The sequence below is a fragment of the Opisthocomus hoazin genome, chromosome 19, assembly GCF_030867145.1.
Source record: "Opisthocomus hoazin isolate bOpiHoa1 chromosome 19, bOpiHoa1.hap1, whole genome shotgun sequence".
Lineage (NCBI taxonomy): Eukaryota > Metazoa > Chordata > Aves > Opisthocomiformes > Opisthocomidae > Opisthocomus > Opisthocomus hoazin.
Window position 1 is genome coordinate 4336236 of NC_134432.1, and position 19658 is coordinate 4355893.

A 19658-nucleotide genomic window follows, 5' to 3' on the forward strand; every position below is an offset into this window, starting at 1 on the left:
GTGGCAAGACAAGCAAGGAGCCCCATTCTCTGTGCCTCTGTGCGAGCACTGCCATGGGCAGATGAGGCTGAGCAACAGATTTCCAGGCTAGCACCTTCTGGCTGCCAGCTATCTGCAGACGTTCGCACTTTCGGAGCAGGGCTGTGATAGGAGCCTGGCAGGGACACCACCATTCCCAGCATGCAGTTTGAAGTTTCAAGTGGCAAGATAAGCAAGCAGCCCCATTCTCTGTGCCTCTGTGCAAACAGTGCCATGGGCAGATGAGGCTGAGCAACAGCTTTCCAGGCTAGCCCCTTCTGCCTGCCAGCTATCTGCAGACGTTCGCACTTTCGGAGCAGGGCTGTGATAGGAGCCTGGCAGGGACACCACCATTACCTGCATGCTGTTTGAAGTTTCAATTGGCAAGGTAAGCAAGCAGCCCCATTCTCTGTGCCTCTATGCGAACAGAGCCATGGGCACATGAGACTGAGCAACAGCTTTCCAGGCTAGCCCCTTCTGCCTGTCAGCTATCTGCAGACGTTCGCACTTTCGGAGCAGGGCTGCGAAAGGAGCCTGGCTGGGAAACCAACTTTCCCAGGCTACGTTTGTAGTTTGAGGTGGCAAGACAAGCAAGGAGCCCCATTCTCTGTGCCTCTGTGCGAGCACTGCCATGGGCAGATGAGGCTGAGCAACAGCTTTCCAGGCTAGCCCCTTCTGCCTGCCAGCTATCTGCAGACGTTCGCACTTTCGGAGCAGGGCTGTGATAGGAGCCTGGCAGGGACACCACCATTCCCAGTATGCGTTTGAAGTTTCAAGTGGCAAGATAAGCAAGTAGCCCCATTCTCTGTGCCTCTGTGCGAACAGTGCCATGGGCAGATGAGGCTGAGCAACAGCTTTCCAGGCTAGCCCCTTCTGCCTGCCAGCTATCTGCAGACGTTCGCACTTTCGGAGCAGGGCTGCGAAAGGAGCCTGGCTGGGACACTAACTTTCCCAGGCTGCGTTTGAAGTTTGAGGTGGAAAGACAAGCAAGGAGCCCCATTCTCTGTGCCTCTGTGCGAGCACTGCCATGGGCAGATGAGGCTGAGCAACAGATTTCCAGGCTAGCCCCTTCTGCCTGCCAGCTATCTGCAGACGTTCGCACTTTCGGAGCAGGGCTGCGAAAGGAGCCTGGCTGGGACACCAACTTTCCCAGGCAACGTTTGAAGTTTGAGGTGGCAAGACAAGCAAGCAGCCCCATTCTCTGTGCCTCTGTGCGAGCACTGCCATGGGCAGATGAGGCTGAGCAACAGCTTTCCAGGCTAGCCCCTTCTGCCTGCCAGCTATCTGCAGACGTTCACATTTCAAGAGCAGGGCTGCGAAACGAGCCTAGCAGGTACACCATTTTTCCCAGGCTGCGTTTGAAGTTTGGGGTGGCAAGACAAGCAAGGAGCCCCATTCTCTGTGCCTCTGTGCGAGCACTGCCATGGGCAGATGAGGCTGAGCAACAGCTTTCCAGGCTAGCACCTTCTGGCTGCCAGCTATCTGCAGACGTTCGCACTTTCGGAGCAGGTCTGTGAAAGGAGCCTGGCAGGGACACCACCATTACCTGCATGCTGTTTGAAGTTTCAAGTGGCAAGGTAAGCAAGCAGCCCCATTCTCTGTGCCTCTATGCGAACAGAGCCATGGGCACCAGAGACTGAGCAACAGCTTTCCAGGCTAGCCCTCTCTGCCTGCCAGCTATCTGCAGACGTTCGCACTTTCGGAGCAGGGCTGCGAAAGGAGCCTGGCTGGGAAACCAACTTTCCCAGGTTACGTTTGTAGTTTGAGGTGGCAAGACAAGCAAGGAGCCCCATTCTCTGTGCCTCTGTGCGAGCACTGCCATGGGCAGATGAGGCTGAGCAACAGCTTTCCAGGCTAGCCCCTTCTGCCTGCCAGCTATCTGCAGACGTTCGCACTTTCAGAGCAGGGCTGTGATAGGAGCCTGGCAGGGACACCACCATTCCCAGTAAGCGTTTGAAGTTTCAAGTGGCACGATAAGCAAGTAGCCCCATTCTCTGTGCCTCTGTGCGAACAGTGCCATGGGCAGATGAGGCTCAGCAACAGCTTTCCAGGCTAGCCCCTTCTGCCTGCCAGCTATCTGCAGACGTTCGCACTTTCGGAGCAGGGCTGCGAAAGGAGCCTGGCTGGGACACTAACTTTCCCAGGCTGCGTTTGAAGTTTGAGGTGGAAAGACAAGCAAGGAGCCCCATTCTCTGTGCCTCTGTGCGAGCACTGCCATGGGCAGATGAGGCTGAGCAACAGATTTCCAGGCTAGCCCCTTCTGCCTGCCAGCTATCTGCAGACGTTCGCACTTTCGGAGCAGGGCTGCGAAAGGAGCCTGGCTGGGACACCAACTTTCCCAGGCAACGTTTGAAGTTTGAGGTGGCAAGACAAGCAAGCAGCCCCATTCTCTGTGCCTCTGTGCGAGCACTGCCATGGGCAGATGAGGCTGAGCAACAGCTTTCCAGGCTAGCCCCTTCTGCCTGCCAGCTATCTGCAGACGTTCACATTTCAAGAGCAGGGCTGCGAAACGAGCCTAGCAGGTACACCATTTTTCCCAGGTTGCGTTTGAAGTTTGGGGTGGCAAGACAAGCAAGGAGCCCCATTCTCTGTGCCTCTGTGCGAGCACTGCCATGGGCAGATGAGGCTGAGCAACAGCTTTCCAGGCTAGCCTCTTTTGCCTGCCAGCTATCTGCAGACGTTCGCACTTTCGGAGCAGGGCTGTGAAAGGAGCCTGGCAGGGAAACCACCGTTACCTGCATGCGGTTTGAAGTTTCAAGTGGCAAGGTTAGCAAGCAGCCCCATTCTCTGTGCCTCTATGCGAACAGTGCCATGGGCAGATGAGGCTGAGCAACAGCTTTCCAGGCTAGCCCCTTCTGGCTGCCAGCTATCTGCAGACGTTCGCACTTTCGGAGCAGGGCTGCGAAAGGAGCCTGGCAGGGACACCACCATTCCCAGCATGCGTTTGAAGTTTCAAGTGGCAAGATAAGCAAGCAGCCCCATTCTCTGTGCCTCTGTGCGAACAGTGCCATGGGCAGATGAGGCTGAGCAACAGCTTTCCAGGCTAGCCCCTTTTGCCTGCCAGCTATCTGCAGACGTTCGCACTTTCGGAGCAGGGCTGCGAAAGGAGCCTGGCTGGGAAACCAACATTCCCAGGCAACGTTTGTAGTTTCATGTGTCAAGTCAAACAAGGAGCCCCATACTCTGTGCCTCTGTGCGAGCACTGCCATGGGCAGATGAGGCTGAGCAACAGATTTCCAGGCTAGCCCCTTCTGCCTGCCAGCTATCTGCAGACGTTCGCACTTCAAAAGCAGGGCTGTGATAGGAGCCTGGCAGGGACACCACCATTCCCAGAATGCGTTTGAAGTTTGCAGAGGCAAGACAAGCAAGGAGCCCCATTCTCTGTGCCTCTGTGCGAGCAGTGCCATAGGCAGATGAGGCTGAGCAACAGCTTTCCAGGATAGCCCCTTCTGCCTGTCAGCTATCTGCAGACGTTCGCATTTCAAGAGCTGGGCTGCGAAAGGAGCCTGGCTGGGACACCAACTTTCCCAGGCTGCGTTTGAAGTTTGAGGTGGCAAGACAAGCAAGGAGGCCCATTCTCTGTGCCTCTGTGCGAGCACTGCCATGGGCAGATGAGGCTGAGCAACAGCTTTCCAGGCTAGCCCCTTCTGCCTGCCAGCTATCTGCAGACGTTCGCACTTTCGGAGCAGGGCTGTGAAAGGAGCCTGGCAGGGACACCACCATTACCTGCATGCTGTTTGAAGTTTCAAGTGGCAAGGTAAGCAAGCAGCCCCATTCTCTGTGCCTCTATGCAAACAGAGCCATGGGCACATGAGACTGAGCAACATCTTTCCAGGCCAGCCCCTTCTGCCTGTCAGCTATCTGCAATCGTTCGCATTTCAAGAGCTGGGCTGCGAAAGGAGCCTGGCTGGGACACCAACTTTCCCAGGCTGCGTTTGAAGTTTGAGGTGGCAAGACAAGCAAGGAGGCCCATTCTCTGTGCCTCTGTGCGAGCACTGCCATGGGCAGATGAGGCTGAGCAACAGCTTTCCAGGCTAGCCCCTTCTGCCTGCCAGCTATCTGCAGACGTTCGCACTTTCGGAGCAGGGCTGTGATAGGAGCCTGGCAGGGACACCACCATTCCCAGCATGCAGTTTGAAGTTTCAAGTGGCAAGATAAGCAAGCAGCCCCATTCTCTGTGCCTCTGTGCAAACAGTGCCATGGGCAGATGAGGCTGAGCAACAGCTTTCCAGGCTAGCCCCTTCTGCCTGCCAGCTATCTGCAGACGTTCGCACTTTCGGAGCAGAGCTGCGAAAGGAGCCTGGCTGGGACACCAACTTTCCCAGGCTGCGTTTGAAGTTTGAGGTGGCAAGACAAGCAAGGAGCCCCATTCTCTGTGCCTCTGTGCGAGCACTGCCATGGGCAGATGAGGCTGAGCAACAGCTTTCCAGGCTAGCCCCTTCTGCCTGCCAGCTATCTGCAGACGTTCGCACTTTCGGAGCAGGGCTGTGATAGGAGCCTGGCAGGGACACCACCATTCCCAGCATGCGGTTTGAAGTTTCAAGTGGCAAGATAAGCAAGCAGCCCCATTCTCTGTGCCTCTGTGCGAACAGTGCCATGGGCAGATGAGGCTGAGCAACAGCTTTCCAGGCTAGCCCCTTCTGCCTGCCAGCTATCTGCAGACGTTCGCACTTTCCGAGCAGGGCTGTGAAAGGAGCCTGGCAGGGACACCGCCATTCCCAGCATGCGGTTTGAAGTTTCAAGTGGCAAGATAAGCAAGGAGCCCCATTCTCTGTGCCTCTGTGCGAGCACTGCCATGGGCAGATGAGGCTGAGCAACAGATTTCCAGGCTAGCCCCTTCTGCCTGCCAGCTATCTGCAGACGTTCGCACTTTCGGAGCAGGGCTGCGAAAGGAGCCTGGCTGGACACCAAATTTCCCAGGCTGCGTTTGAAGTTTGAGGTGGCAAGACAAGCAAGGAGCCCCATTCTCTGTGCCTCTGTGCGAGCACTGCCATGGGCAGATGAGGCTGAGCAACAGATTTCCAGGCTAGCACCTTCTGGCTGCCAGCTATCTGCAGACATTCGCACTTTCGGAGCAGGGCTGCGAAAGGAGCCTGGCTGCGAAACCAACTTTCCCAGGCTGCGTTTGAAGTTTGAGGTGGCACGTCAAGCAAGGAGCCCCATTCTCTGTGCCTCTGTGCGAGCACTGCCATGGGCAGATGAGGCTGAGCAACAGCTTTCCAGGCTAGCCCCTTCTGCCTGCCAGCTATCTGCAGACGTTCGCACTTTCGGAGCAGGGCTGTGATAGGAGCCTGGCAGGGACACCACCATTACCTGCATGCTGTTTGAAGGTTCAAGTGGCAAGGTAAGGAAGCAGCCCCATTCTCTGTGCCTCTATGCGAACAGTGCCATGGGCAGATGAGGCTGAGCAACAGCTTTCCAGGCTAGCCCCTTCTGCCTGCCAGCTATCTGCAGACGTTCGCACTTTCGGAGCAGAGCTGCGAAAGGAGCCTGGCTGGGACACCAACTTTCTTAGGCTGCGTTTGAAGTTTGAGGTGGCAAGACAAGCAAGGAGCCCCATTCTCTGTGCCTCTGTGCGAGCACTGCCATGGGCAGATGAGGCTGAGCAACAGATTTCCAGGCTAGCACCTTCTGGCTGCCAGCTATCTGCAGACGTTCGCACTTTCGGAGCAGGGCTGCGAAAGGAGCCTGGCTGGGAAACCAACTTTCCCAGGCAACGTTTGAAGTTTGAGGTGGCAAGACAAGCAAGGAGCCCCATTCTCTGTGCCTCTGTGCGAGCACTGCCATGGGCAGATGAGGCTGAGCAACAGATTTCCAGGCTAGCACCTTCTGGCTGCCAGCTATCTGCAGACGTTCGCACTTTCGGAGCAGGGCTGTGATAGGAGCCTGGCAGGGACACCACCATTCCCAGCATGCAGTTTGAAGTTTCAAGTGGCAAGATAAGCAAGCAGCCCCATTCTCTGTGCCTCTGTGCAAACAGTGCCATGGGCAGATGAGGCTGAGCAACAGCTTTCCAGGCTAGCCCCTTCTGCCTGCCAGCTATCTGCAGACGTTCGCACTTTCGGAGCAGGGCTGTGATAGGAGCCTGGCAGGGACACCACCATTCCCAGCATGCGTTTGAAGTTTCAAGTGGCAAGATAAGCAAGCAGCCCCATTCTCTGTGCCTCTATGCGAACAGTGCCATGGGCAGATGAGGCTGAGTAACAGCTTTCCAGGCTAGCCCCTTCTGCCTGCCAGCTATCTGCAGACGTTCGCACTTTCGGAGCAGGGCTGCGAAAGGAGCCTGGCTGGGACACCAACTTTCCCAGGCAACGTTTGAAGTTTGAGGTGGCAAGACAAGCAAGGAGCCCCATTCTCTGTGCCTCTGTGCGAGCACTGCCATGGGCAGATGAGGCTGAGCAACAGATTTCCAGGCTAGCACCTTCTGGCTGCCAGCTATCTGCAGACGTTCGCACTTTCGGAGCAGGGCTGTGATAGGAGCCTGGCAGGGACACCACCATTACCTGCATGCTGTTTGAAGGTTCAAGTGGCAAGGTAAGGAAGCAGCCCCATTCTCTGTGCCTCTATGCGAACAGTGCCATGGGCAGATGAGACTCAGCAACAGCTTTCCAGGCTAGCCCCTTCTGCCTGCCAGCTATCTGCAGACGTTCGCACTTTCGGAGCAGAGCTGCGAAGAGAGCCTGGCTGGGACACCAACTTTCCCAGGCTGCGTTTGAAGTTTGAGGTGGCAAGACAAGCAAGGAGCCCCATTCTCTGTGCCTCTGTGCGAGCACTGCCATGGGCAGATGAGGCTGAGCAACAGATTTCCAGGCTAGCACCTTCTGGCTGCCAGCTATCTGCAGACGTTCGCACTTTCGGAGCAGGGCTGCGAAAGGAGCCTGGCTGGGAAACCAACTTTCCCAGGCAACGTTTGAAGTTTGAGGTGGCAAGACAAGCAAGGAGCCCCATTCTCTGTGCCTCTGTGCGAGCACTGCCATGGGCAGATGAGGCTGAGCAACAGATTTCCAGGCTAGCACCTTCTGGCTGCCAGCTATCTGCAGACGTTCGCACTTTCGGAGCAGGGCTGTGATAGGAGCCTGGCAGGGACACCACCATTACCTGCATGCAGTTTGAAGTTTCAAGTGGCAAGTTAAGCAAGCAGCCCCATTCTCTGTGCCTCTGTGCAAACAGTGCCATGGGCAGATGAGGCTGAGCAACAGCTTTCCAGGCTAGCCCCTTCTGCCTGCCAGCTATCTGCAGACGTTCGCACTTTCGGAGCAGAGCTGCGAAAGGAGCCTGGCTGGGACACCAACTTTCCCAGGCTGCGTTTGAAGTTTGAGGTGGCAAGACAAGCAAGGAGCCCCATTCTCTGTGCCTCTGTGCGAGCACTGCCATGGGCAGATGAGGCTGAGCAACAGCTTTCCAGGCTAGCCCCTTCTGCCTGCCAGCTATCTGCAGACGTTCGCACTTTCGGAGCAGGGCTGTGATAGGAGCCTGGCAGGGACACCACCATTCCCAGCATGCGGTTTGAAGTTTCAAGTGGCAAGATAAGCAAGCAGCCCCATTCTCTGTGCCTCTGTGCGAACAGTGCCATGGGCAGATGAGGCTGAGCAACAGCTTTCCAGGCTAGCCCCTTCTGCCTGCCAGCTATCTGCAGACGTTCGCACTTTCCGAGCAGGGCTGTGAAAGGAGCCTGGCAGGGACACCGCCATTCCCAGCATGCGGTTTGAAGTTTCAAGTGGCAAGATAAGCAAGGAGCCCCATTCTCTGTGCCTCTGTGCGAGCACTGCCATGGGCAGATGAGGCTGAGCAACAGATTTCCAGGCTAGCCCCTTCTGCCTGCCAGCTATCTGCAGACGTTCGCACTTTCGGAGCAGGGCTGCGAAAGGAGCCTGGCTGGACACCAAATTTCCCAGGCTGCGTTTGAAGTTTGAGGTGGCAAGACAAGCAAGGAGCCCCATTCTCTGTGCCTCTGTGCGAGCACTGCCATGGGCAGATGAGGCTGAGCAGCAGATTTCCAGGCTAGCACCTTCTGGCTGCCAGCTATCTGCAGACATTCGCACTTTCGGAGCAGGGCTGCGAAAGGAGCCTGGCTGCGAAACCAACTTTCCCAGGCTGCGTTTGAAGTTTGAGGTGGCAAGACAAGCAAGGAGCCCCATTCTCTGTGCCTCTGTGCGAGCACTGCCATGGGCAGATGAGGCTGAGCAACAGATTTCCAGGCTAGCACCTTCTGGCTGCCAGCTATCTGCAGACGTTCGCACTTTCGGAGCAGGGCTGCGAAAGGAGCCTGGCTGGGAAACCAACTTTCCCAGGCAACGTTTGAAGTTTGAGGTGGCAAGACAAGCAAGGAGCCCCATTCTCTGTGCCTCTGTGCGAGCACTGCCATGGGCAGATGAGGCTGAGCAACAGATTTCCAGGCTAGCACCTTCTGGCTGCCAGCTATCTGCAGACGTTCGCACTTTCGGAGCAGGGCTGTGATAGGAGCCTGGCAGGGACACCACCATTACCTGCATGCAGTTTGAAGTTTCAAGTGGCAAGTTAAGCAAGCAGCCCCATTCTCTGTGCCTCTGTGCAAACAGTGCCATGGGCAGATGAGGCTGAGCAACAGCTTTCCAGGCTAGCCCCTTCTGCCTGCCAGCTATCTGCAGACGTTCGCACTTTCGGAGCAGAGCTGCGAAAGGAGCCTGGCTGGGACACCAACTTTCCCAGGCTGCGTTTGAAGTTTGAGGTGGCAAGACAAGCAAGGAGCCCCATTCTCTGTGCCTCTGTGCGAGCACTGCCATGGGCAGATGAGGCTGAGCAACAGCTTTCCAGGCTAGCCCCTTCTGCCTGCCAGCTATCTGCAGACGTTCGCACTTTCGGAGCAGGGCTGTGATAGGAGCCTGGCAGGGACACCACCATTCCCAGCATGCGGTTTGAAGTTTCAAGTGGCAAGATAAGCAAGCAGCCCCATTCTCTGTGCCTCTGTGCGAACAGTGCCATGGGCAGATGAGGCTGAGCAACAGCTTTCCAGGCTAGCCCCTTCTGCCTGCCAGCTATCTGCAGACGTTCGCACTTTCCGAGCAGGGCTGTGAAAGGAGCCTGGCAGGGACACCGCCATTCCCAGCATGCGGTTTGAAGTTTCAAGTGGCAAGATAAGCAAGGAGCCCCATTCTCTGTGCCTCTGTGCGAGCACTGCCATGGGCAGATGAGGCTGAGCAACAGATTTCCAGGCTAGCCCCTTCTGCCTGCCAGCTATCTGCAGACGTTCGCACTTTCGGAGCAGGGCTGCGAAAGGAGCCTGGCTGGACACCAAATTTCCCAGGCTGCGTTTGAAGTTTGAGGTGGCAAGACAAGCAAGGAGCCCCATTCTCTGTGCCTCTGTGCGAGCACTGCCATGGGCAGATGAGGCTGAGCAGCAGATTTCCAGGCTAGCACCTTCTGGCTGCCAGCTATCTGCAGACATTCGCACTTTCGGAGCAGGGCTGCGAAAGGAGCCTGGCTGCGAAACCAACTTTCCCAGGCTGCGTTTGAAGTTTGAGGTGGCACGTCAAGCAAGGAGCCCCATTCTCTGTGCCTCTGTGCGAGCACTGCCATGGGCAGATGAGGCTGAGCAACAGCTTTCCAGGCTAGCCCCTTCTGCCTGCCAGCTATCTGCAGACGTTCGCACTTTCGGAGCAGGGCTGTGATAGGAGCCTGGCAGGGACACCACCATTACCTGCATGCTGTTTGAAGGTTCAAGTGGCAAGGTAAGGAAGCAGCCCCATTCTCTGTGCCTCTATGCGAACTGTGCCATGGGCAGATGAGGCTGAGCAACAGCTTTCCAGGCTAGCCCCTTCTGCCTGCCAGCTATCTGCAGACGTTCGCACTTTCGGAGCAGGGCTGCGAAAGGAGCCTGGCAGGGACACCACCATTACCTGCATGATGTTTGAAGGTTCAAGTGGCAAGGTAAGCAAGCAGCCCCATTCTCTGTGCCTCTATGCGAACAGTGCCATGGGCAGATGAGGCTGAGCAACAGCTTTCCAGGCTAGCCCCTTCTGCCTGCCAGCTATCTGCAGACGTTCGCACTTTCGGAGCAGAGCTGCGAAAGGAGCCTGGCTGGGACACCAACTTTCCCAGGCTGCGTTTGAAGTTTGAGGTGGCAAGACAAGCAAGGAGCCCCATTCTCTGTGCCTCTGTGCGAACAGTGCCATGGGCAGATGAGGCTGAGCAACAGCTTTCCAGGCTAGCCCCTTCTGCCTGCCAGCTATCTGCAGACGTTCGCACTTTCGGAGCAGGGCTGCGAAAGGAGCCTGGCTGCGAAACCAACTTTCCCAGGCAACGTTTGAAGTTTGAGGTGGCAAGACAAGAAAGGAGCCCCATTCTCTGTGCCTCTGTGCGAGCACTGCCATGGGCAGATGAGGCTGAGCAGCAGATTTCCAGGCTAGCACCTTCTGCCTGCCAGCTATCTGCAGACGTTCGCACTTTCGGAGCAGGGCTGCGAAAGGAGCCTGGCTGGGAAACCAACTTTCCCAGGCAACGTTTGAAGTTTGAGGTGGCAAGACAAGAAAGGAGCCCCATTCTCTGTGCCTCTATGCAAACAGTGCCATGGGCAGATGAGGCCGAGCAACAGCTTTCCAGGCTAGCACCTTCTGGCTGCCAGCTATCTGCAGACGTTCGCACTTTCGGAGCAGGGCTGTGAAAGGAGCCTGGCAGGGACACCACCATTACCTGCATGCTGTTTGAAGTTTCAATTGGCAAGGTAAGCAAGCAGCCCCATTCTCTGTGCCTCTATGCGAACAGAGCCATGGGCACATGAGACTGAGCAACAGCTTTCCAGGCTAGCCCCTTCTGCCTGTCAGCTATCTGCAGACGTTCGCACTTTCGGAGCAGGGCTGCGAAAGGAGCCTGGCTGGGAAACCAACTTTCCCAGGCTACGTTTGTAGTTTGAGGTGGCAAGACAAGCAAGGAGCCCCATTCTCTGTGCCTCTGTGCGAGCACTGCCATGGGCAGATGAGGCTGAGCAACAGCTTTCCAGGCTAGCCCCTTCTGCCTGCCAGCTATCTGCAGACGTTCGCACTTTCGGAGCAGGGCTGTGATAGGAGCCTGGCAGGGACACCACCATTCCCAGTATGCGTTTGAAGTTTCAAGTGGCAAGATAAGCAAGTAGCCCCATTCTCTGTGCCTCTGTGCGAACAGTGCCATGGGCAGATGAGGCTGAGCAACAGCTTTCCAGGCTAGCCCCTTCTGCCTGCCAGCTATCTGCAGACGTTCGCACTTTCGGAGCAGGGCTGCGAAAGGAGCCTGGCTGGGACACTAACTTTCCCAGGCTGCGTTTGAAGTTTGAGGTGGAAAGACAAGCAAGGAGCCCCATTCTCTGTGCCTCTGTGCGAGCACTGCCATGGGCAGATGAGGCTGAGCAACAGATTTCCAGGCTAGCCCCTTCTGCCTGCCAGCTATCTGCAGACGTTCGCACTTTCGGAGCAGGGCTGCGAAAGGAGCCTGGCTGGGACACCAACTTTCCCAGGCAACGTTTGAAGTTTGAGGTGGCAAGACAAGCAAGCAGCCCCATTCTCTGTGCCTCTGTGCGAGCACTGCCATGGGCAGATGAGGCTGAGCAACAGCTTTCCAGGCTAGCCCCTTCTGCCTGCCAGCTATCTGCAGACGTTCACATTTCAAGAGCAGGGCTGCGAAACGAGCCTAGCAGGTACACCATTTTTCCCAGGCTGCGTTTGAAGTTTGGGGTGGCAAGACAAGCAAGGAGCCCCATTCTCTGTGCCTCTGTGCGAGCACTGCCATGGGCAGATGAGGCTGAGCAACAGCTTTCCAGGCTAGCACCTTCTGGCTGCCAGCTATCTGCAGACGTTCGCACTTTCGGAGCAGGTCTGTGAAAGGAGCCTGGCAGGGACACCACCATTACCTGCATGCTGTTTGAAGTTTCAAGTGGCAAGGTAAGCAAGCAGCCCCATTCTCTGTGCCTCTATGCGAACAGAGCCATGGGCACCAGAGACTGAGCAACAGCTTTCCAGGCTAGCCCTCTCTGCCTGCCAGCTATCTGCAGACGTTCGCACTTTCGGAGCAGGGCTGCGAAAGGAGCCTGGCTGGGAAACCAACTTTCCCAGGTTACGTTTGTAGTTTGAGGTGGCAAGACAAGCAAGGAGCCCCATTCTCTGTGCCTCTGTGCGAGCACTGCCATGGGCAGATGAGGCTGAGCAACAGCTTTCCAGGCTAGCCCCTTCTGCCTGCCAGCTATCTGCAGACGTTCGCACTTTCAGAGCAGGGCTGTGATAGGAGCCTGGCAGGGACACCACCATTCCCAGTAAGCGTTTGAAGTTTCAAGTGGCACGATAAGCAAGTAGCCCCATTCTCTGTGCCTCTGTGCGAACAGTGCCATGGGCAGATGAGGCTCAGCAACAGCTTTCCAGGCTAGCCCCTTCTGCCTGCCAGCTATCTGCAGACGTTCGCACTTTCGGAGCAGGGCTGCGAAAGGAGCCTGGCTGGGACACTAACTTTCCCAGGCTGCGTTTGAAGTTTGAGGTGGAAAGACAAGCAAGGAGCCCCATTCTCTGTGCCTCTGTGCGAGCACTGCCATGGGCAGATGAGGCTGAGCAACAGATTTCCAGGCTAGCCCCTTCTGCCTGCCAGCTATCTGCAGACGTTCGCACTTTCGGAGCAGGGCTGCGAAAGGAGCCTGGCTGGGACACCAACTTTCCCAGGCAACGTTTGAAGTTTGAGGTGGCAAGACAAGCAAGCAGCCCCATTCTCTGTGCCTCTGTGCGAGCACTGCCATGGGCAGATGAGGCTGAGCAACAGCTTTCCAGGCTAGCCCCTTCTGCCTGCCAGCTATCTGCAGACGTTCACATTTCAAGAGCAGGGCTGCGAAACGAGCCTAGCAGGTACACCATTTTTCCCAGGTTGCGTTTGAAGTTTGGGGTGGCAAGACAAGCAAGGAGCCCCATTCTCTGTGCCTCTGTGCGAGCACTGCCATGGGCAGATGAGGCTGAGCAACAGCTTTCCAGGCTAGCCTCTTTTGCCTGCCAGCTATCTGCAGACGTTCGCACTTTCGGAGCAGGGCTGTGAAAGGAGCCTGGCAGGGAAACCACCGTTACCTGCATGCGGTTTGAAGTTTCAAGTGGCAAGGTTAGCAAGCAGCCCCATTCTCTGTGCCTCTATGCGAACAGTGCCATGGGCAGATGAGGCTGAGCAACAGCTTTCCAGGCTAGCCCCTTCTGGCTGCCAGCTATCTGCAGACGTTCGCACTTTCGGAGCAGGGCTGCGAAAGGAGCCTGGCAGGGACACCACCATTCCCAGCATGCGTTTGAAGTTTCAAGTGGCAAGATAAGCAAGCAGCCCCATTCTCTGTGCCTCTGTGCGAACAGTGCCATGGGCAGATGAGGCTGAGCAACAGCTTTCCAGGCTAGCCCCTTTTGCCTGCCAGCTATCTGCAGACGTTCGCACTTTCGGAGCAGGGCTGCGAAAGGAGCCTGGCTGGGAAACCAACATTCCCAGGCAACGTTTGTAGTTTCATGTGTCAAGTCAAACAAGGAGCCCCATACTCTGTGCCTCTGTGCGAGCACTGCCATGGGCAGATGAGGCTGAGCAACAGATTTCCAGGCTAGCCCCTTCTGCCTGCCAGCTATCTGCAGACGTTCGCACTTCAAAAGCAGGGCTGTGATAGGAGCCTGGCAGGGACACCACCATTCCCAGAATGCGTTTGAAGTTTGCAGAGGCAAGACAAGCAAGGAGCCCCATTCTCTGTGCCTCTGTGCGAGCAGTGCCATAGGCAGATGAGGCTGAGCAACAGCTTTCCAGGATAGCCCCTTCTGCCTGTCAGCTATCTGCAGACGTTCGCATTTCAAGAGCTGGGCTGCGAAAGGAGCCTGGCTGGGACACCAACTTTCCCAGGCTGCGTTTGAAGTTTGAGGTGGCAAGACAAGCAAGGAGGCCCATTCTCTGTGCCTCTGTGCGAGCACTGCCATGGGCAGATGAGGCTGAGCAACAGCTTTCCAGGCTAGCCCCTTCTGCCTGCCAGCTATCTGCAGACGTTCGCACTTTCGGAGCAGGGCTGTGAAAGGAGCCTGGCAGGGACACCACCATTACCTGCATGCTGTTTGAAGTTTCAAGTGGCAAGGTAAGCAAGCAGCCCCATTCTCTGTGCCTCTATGCGAACAGAGCCATGGGCACATGAGACTGAGCAACATCTTTCCAGGCCAGCCCCTTCTGCCTGTCAGCTATCTGCAATCGTTCGCATTTCAAGAGCTGGGCTGCGAAAGGAGCCTGGCTGAGACACCAACTTTCCCAGACTGCGTTTGAAGTTTGAGGTGGCAAGACAAGCAAGGAGCCCCATTCTCTGTGCCTCTGTGCGAGCACTGCCATGGGCAGATGAGGCTGAGCAACAGATTTCCAGGCTAGCACCTTCTGGCTGCCAGCTATCTGCAGACGTTCGCACTTTCGGAGCAGGGCTGTGATAGGAGCCTGGCAGGGACACCACCATTCCCAGCATGCAGTTTGAAGTTTCAAGTGGCAAGATAAGCAAGCAGCCCCATTCTCTGTGCCTCTGTGCAAACAGTGCCATGGGCAGATGAGGCTGAGCAACAGCTTTCCAGGCTAGCCCCTTCTGCCTGCCAGCTATCTGCAGACGTTCGCACTTTCGGAGCAGAGCTGCGAAAGGAGCCTGGCTGGGACACCAACTTTCCCAGGCTGCGTTTGAAGTTTGAGGTGGCAAGACAAGCAAGGAGCCCCATTCTCTGTGCCTCTGTGCGAGCACTGCCATGGGCAGATGAGGCTGAGCAACAGCTTTCCAGGCTAGCCCCTTCTGCCTGCCAGCTATCTGCAGACGTTCGCACTTTCGGAGCAGGGCTGTGATAGGAGCCTGGCAGGGACACCACCATTCCCAGCATGCGGTTTGAAGTTTCAAGTGGCAAGATAAGCAAGCAGCCCCATTCTCTGTGCCTCTGTGCGAACAGTGCCATGGGCAGATGAGGCTGAGCAACAGCTTTCCAGGCTAGCCCCTTCTGCCTGCCAGCTATCTGCAGACGTTCGCACTTTCCGAGCAGGGCTGTGAAAGGAGCCTGGCAGGGACACCGCCATTCCCAGCATGCGGTTTGAAGTTTCAAGTGGCAAGATAAGCAAGGAGCCCCATTCTCTGTGCCTCTGTGCGAGCACTGCCATGGGCAGATGAGGCTGAGCAACAGATTTCCAGGCTAGCCCCTTCTGCCTGCCAGCTATCTGCAGACGTTCGCACTTTCGGAGCAGGGCTGCGAAAGGAGCCTGGCTGGACACCAAATTTCCCAGGCTGCGTTTGAAGTTTGAGGTGGCAAGACAAGCAAGGAGCCCCATTCTCTGTGCCTCTGTGCGAGCACTGCCATGGGCAGATGAGGCTGAGCAACAGATTTCCAGGCTAGCACCTTCTGGCTGCCAGCTATCTGCAGACATTCGCACTTTCGGAGCAGGGCTGCGAAAGGAGCCTGGCTGCGAAACCAACTTTCCCAGGCTGCGTTTGAAGTTTGAGGTGGCACGTCAAGCAAGGAGCCCCATTCTCTGTGCCTCTGTGCGAGCACTGCCATGGGCAGATGAGGCTGAGCAACAGCTTTCCAGGCTAGCCCCTTCTGCCTGCCAGCTATCTGCAGACGTTCGCACTTTCGGAGCAGGGCTGTGATAGGAGCCTGGCAGGGACACCACCATTACCTGCATGCTGTTTGAAGGTTCAAGTGGCAAGGTAAGGAAGCAGCCCCATTCTCTGTGCCTCTATGCGAACAGTGCCATGGGCAGATGAGGCTGAGCAACAGCTTTCCAGGCTAGCCCCTTCTGCCTGCCAGCTATCTGCAGACGTTCGCACTTTCGGAGCAGAGCTGCGAAAGGAGCCTGGCTGGGACACCAACTTTCTTAGGCTGCGTTTGAAGTTTGAGGTGGCAAGACAAGCAAGGAGCCCCATTCTCTGTGCCTCTGTGCGAGCACTGCCATGGGCAGATGAGGCTGAGCAACAGATTTCCAGGCTAGCACCTTCTGGCTGCCAGCTATCTGCAGACGTTCGCACTTTCGGAGCAGGGCTGCGAAAGGAGCCTGGCTGGGAAACCAACTTTCCCAGGCAACGTTTGAAGTTTGAGGTGGCAAGACAAGCAAGGAGCCCCATTCTCTGTGCCTCTGTGCGAGCACTGCCATGGGCAGATGAGGCTGAGCAACAGATTTCCAGGCTAGCACCTTCTGGCTGCCAGCTATCTGCAGACGTTCGCACTTTCGGAGCAGGGCTGTGATAGGAGCCTGGCAGGGACACCACCATTCCCAGCATGCAGTTTGAAGTTTCAAGTGGCAAGATAAGCAAGCAGCCCCATTCTCTGTGCCTCTGTGCAAACAGTGCCATGGGCAGATGAGGCTGAGCAACAGCTTTCCAGGCTAGCCCCTTCTGCCTGCCAGCTATCTGCAGACGTTCGCACTTTCGGAGCAGGGCTGTGATAGGAGCCTGGCAGGGACACCACCATTCCCAGCATGCGTTTGAAGTTTCAAGTGGCAAGATAAGCAAGCAGCCCCATTCTCTGTGCCTCTATGCGAACAGTGCCATGGGCAGATGAGGCTGAGTAACAGCTTTCCAGGCTAGCCCCTTCTGCCTGCCAGCTATCTGCAGACGTTCGCACTTTCGGAGCAGGGCTGCGAAAGGAGCCTGGCTGGGACACCAACTTTCCCAGGCAACGTTTGAAGTTTGAGGTGGCAAGACAAGCAAGGAGCCCCATTCTCTGTGCCTCTGTGCGAGCACTGCCATGGGCAGATGAGGCTGAGCAACAGATTTCCAGGCTAGCACCTTCTGGCTGCCAGCTATCTGCAGACGTTCGCACTTTCGGAGCAGGGCTGTGATAGGAGCCTGGCAGGGACACCACCATTACCTGCATGCTGTTTGAAGGTTCAAGTGGCAAGGTAAGGAAGCAGCCCCATTCTCTGTGCCTCTATGCGAACAGTGCCATGGGCAGATGAGACTCAGCAACAGCTTTCCAGGCTAGCCCCTTCTGCCTGCCAGCTATCTGCAGACGTTCGCACTTTCGGAGCAGAGCTGCGAAGAGAGCCTGGCTGGGACACCAACTTTCCCAGGCTGCGTTTGAAGTTTGAGGTGGCAAGACAAGCAAGGAGCCCCATTCTCTGTGCCTCTGTGCGAGCACTGCCATGGGCAGATGAGGCTGAGCAACAGATTTCCAGGCTAGCACCTTCTGGCTGCCAGCTATCTGCAGACGTTCGCACTTTCGGAGCAGGGCTGCGAAAGGAGCCTGGCTGGGAAACCAACTTTCCCAGGCAACGTTTGAAGTTTGAGGTGGCAAGACAAGCAAGGAGCCCCATTCTCTGTGCCTCTGTGCGAGCACTGCCATGGGCAGATGAGGCTGAGCAACAGATTTCCAGGCTAGCACCTTCTGGCTGCCAGCTATCTGCAGACGTTCGCACTTTCGGAGCAGGGCTGTGATAGGAGCCTGGCAGGGACACCACCATTACCTGCATGCAGTTTGAAGTTTCAAGTGGCAAGTTAAGCAAGCAGCCCCATTCTCTGTGCCTCTGTGCAAACAGTGCCATGGGCAGATGAGGCTGAGCAACAGCTTTCCAGGCTAGCCCCTTCTGCCTGCCAGCTATCTGCAGACGTTCGCACTTTCGGAGCAGAGCTGCGAAAGGAGCCTGGCTGGGACACCAACTTTCCCAGGCTGCGTTTGAAGTTTGAGGTGGCAAGACAAGCAAGGAGCCCCATTCTCTGTGCCTCTGTGCGAGCACTGCCATGGGCAGATGAGGCTGAGCAACAGCTTTCCAGGCTAGCCCCTTCTGCCTGCCAGCTATCTGCAGACGTTCGCACTTTCGGAGCAGGGCTGTGATAGGAGCCTGGCAGGGACACCACCATTCCCAGCATGCGGTTTGAAGTTTCAAGTGGCAAGATAAGCAAGCAGCCCCATTCTCTGTGCCTCTGTGCGAACAGTGCCATGGGCAGATGAGGCTGAGCAACAGCTTTCCAGGCTAGCCCCTTCTGCCTGCCAGCTATCTGCAGACGTTCGCACTTTCCGAGCAGGGCTGTGAAAGGAGCCTGGCAGGGACACCGCCATTCCCAGCATGCGGTTTGAAGTTTCAAGTGGCAAGATAAGCAAGGAGCCCCATTCTCTGTGCCTCTGTGCGAGCACTGCCATGGGCAGATGAGGCTGAGCAACAGATTTCCAGGCTAGCCCCTTCTGCCTGCCAGCTATCTGCAGACGTTCGCACTTTCGGAGCAGGGCTGCGAAAGGAGCCTGGCTGGACACCAAATTTCCCAGGCTGCGTTTGAAGTTTGAGGTGGCAAGACAAGCAAGGAGCCCCATTCTCTGTGCCTCTGTGCGAGCACTGCCATGGGCAGATGAGGCTGAGCAGCAGATTTCCAGGCTAGCACCTTCTGGCTGCCAGCTATCTGCAGACATTCGCACTTTCGGAGCAGGGCTGCGAAAGGAGCCTGGCTGCGAAACCAACTTTCCCAGGCTGCGTTTGAAGTTTGAGGTGGCAAGACAAGCAAGGAGCCCCATTCTCTGTGCCTCTGTGCGAGCACTGCCATGGGCAGATGAGGCTGAGCAACAGATTTCCAGGCTAGCACCTTCTGGCTGCCAGCTATCTGCAGACGTTCGCACTTTCGGAGCAGGGCTGCGAAAGGAGCCTGGCTGGGAAACCAACTTTCCCAGGCAACGTTTGAAGTTTGAGGTGGCAAGACAAGCAAGGAGCCCCATTCTCTGTGCCTCTGTGCGAGCACTGCCATGGGCAGATGAGGCTGAGCAACAGATTTCCAGGCTAGCACCTTCTGGCTGCCAGCTATCTGCAGACGTTCGCACTTTCGGAGCAGGGCTGTGATAGGAGCCTGGCAGGGACACCACCATTACCTGCATGCAGTTTGAAGTTTCAAGTGGCAAGTTAAGCAAGCAGCCCCATTCTCTGTGCCTCTGTGCAAACAGTGCCATGGGCAGATGAGGCTGAGCAACAGCTTTCCAGGCTAGCCCCTTCTGCCTGCCAGCTATCTGCAGACGTTCGCACTTTCGGAGCAGAGCTGCGAAAGGAGCCTGGCTGGGACACCAACTTTCCCAGGCTGCGTTTGAAGTTTGAGGTGGCAAGACAAGCAAGGAGCCCCATTCTCTGTGCCTCTGTGCGAGCACTGCCATGGGCAGATGAGGCTGAGCAACAGCTTTCCAGGCTAGCCCCTTCTGCCTGCCAGCTATCTGCAGACGTTCGCACTTTCGGAGCAGGGCTGTGATAGGAGCCTGGCAGGGACACCACCATTCCCAGCATGCGGTTTGAAGTTTCAAGTGGCAAGATAAGCAAGCAGCCCCATTCTCTGTGCCTCTGTGCGAACAGTGCCATGGGCAGATGAGGCTGAGCAACAGCTTTCCAGGCTAGCCCCTTCTGCCTGCCAGCTATCTGCAGACGTTCGCACTTTCCGAGCAGGGCTGTGAAAGGAGCCTGGCAGGGACACCGCCATTCCCAGCATGCGGTTTGAAGTTTCAAGTGGCAAGATAAGCAAGGAGCCCCATTCTCTGTGCCTCTGTGCGAGCACTGCCATGGGCAGATGAGGCTGAGCAACAGATTTCCAGGCTAGCCCCTTCTGCCTGCCAGCTATCTGCAGACGTTCGCACTTTCGGAGCAGGGCTGCGAAAGGAGCCTGGCTGGACACCAAATTTCCCAGGCTGCGTTTGAAGTTTGAGGTGGCAAGACAAGCAAGGAGCCCCATT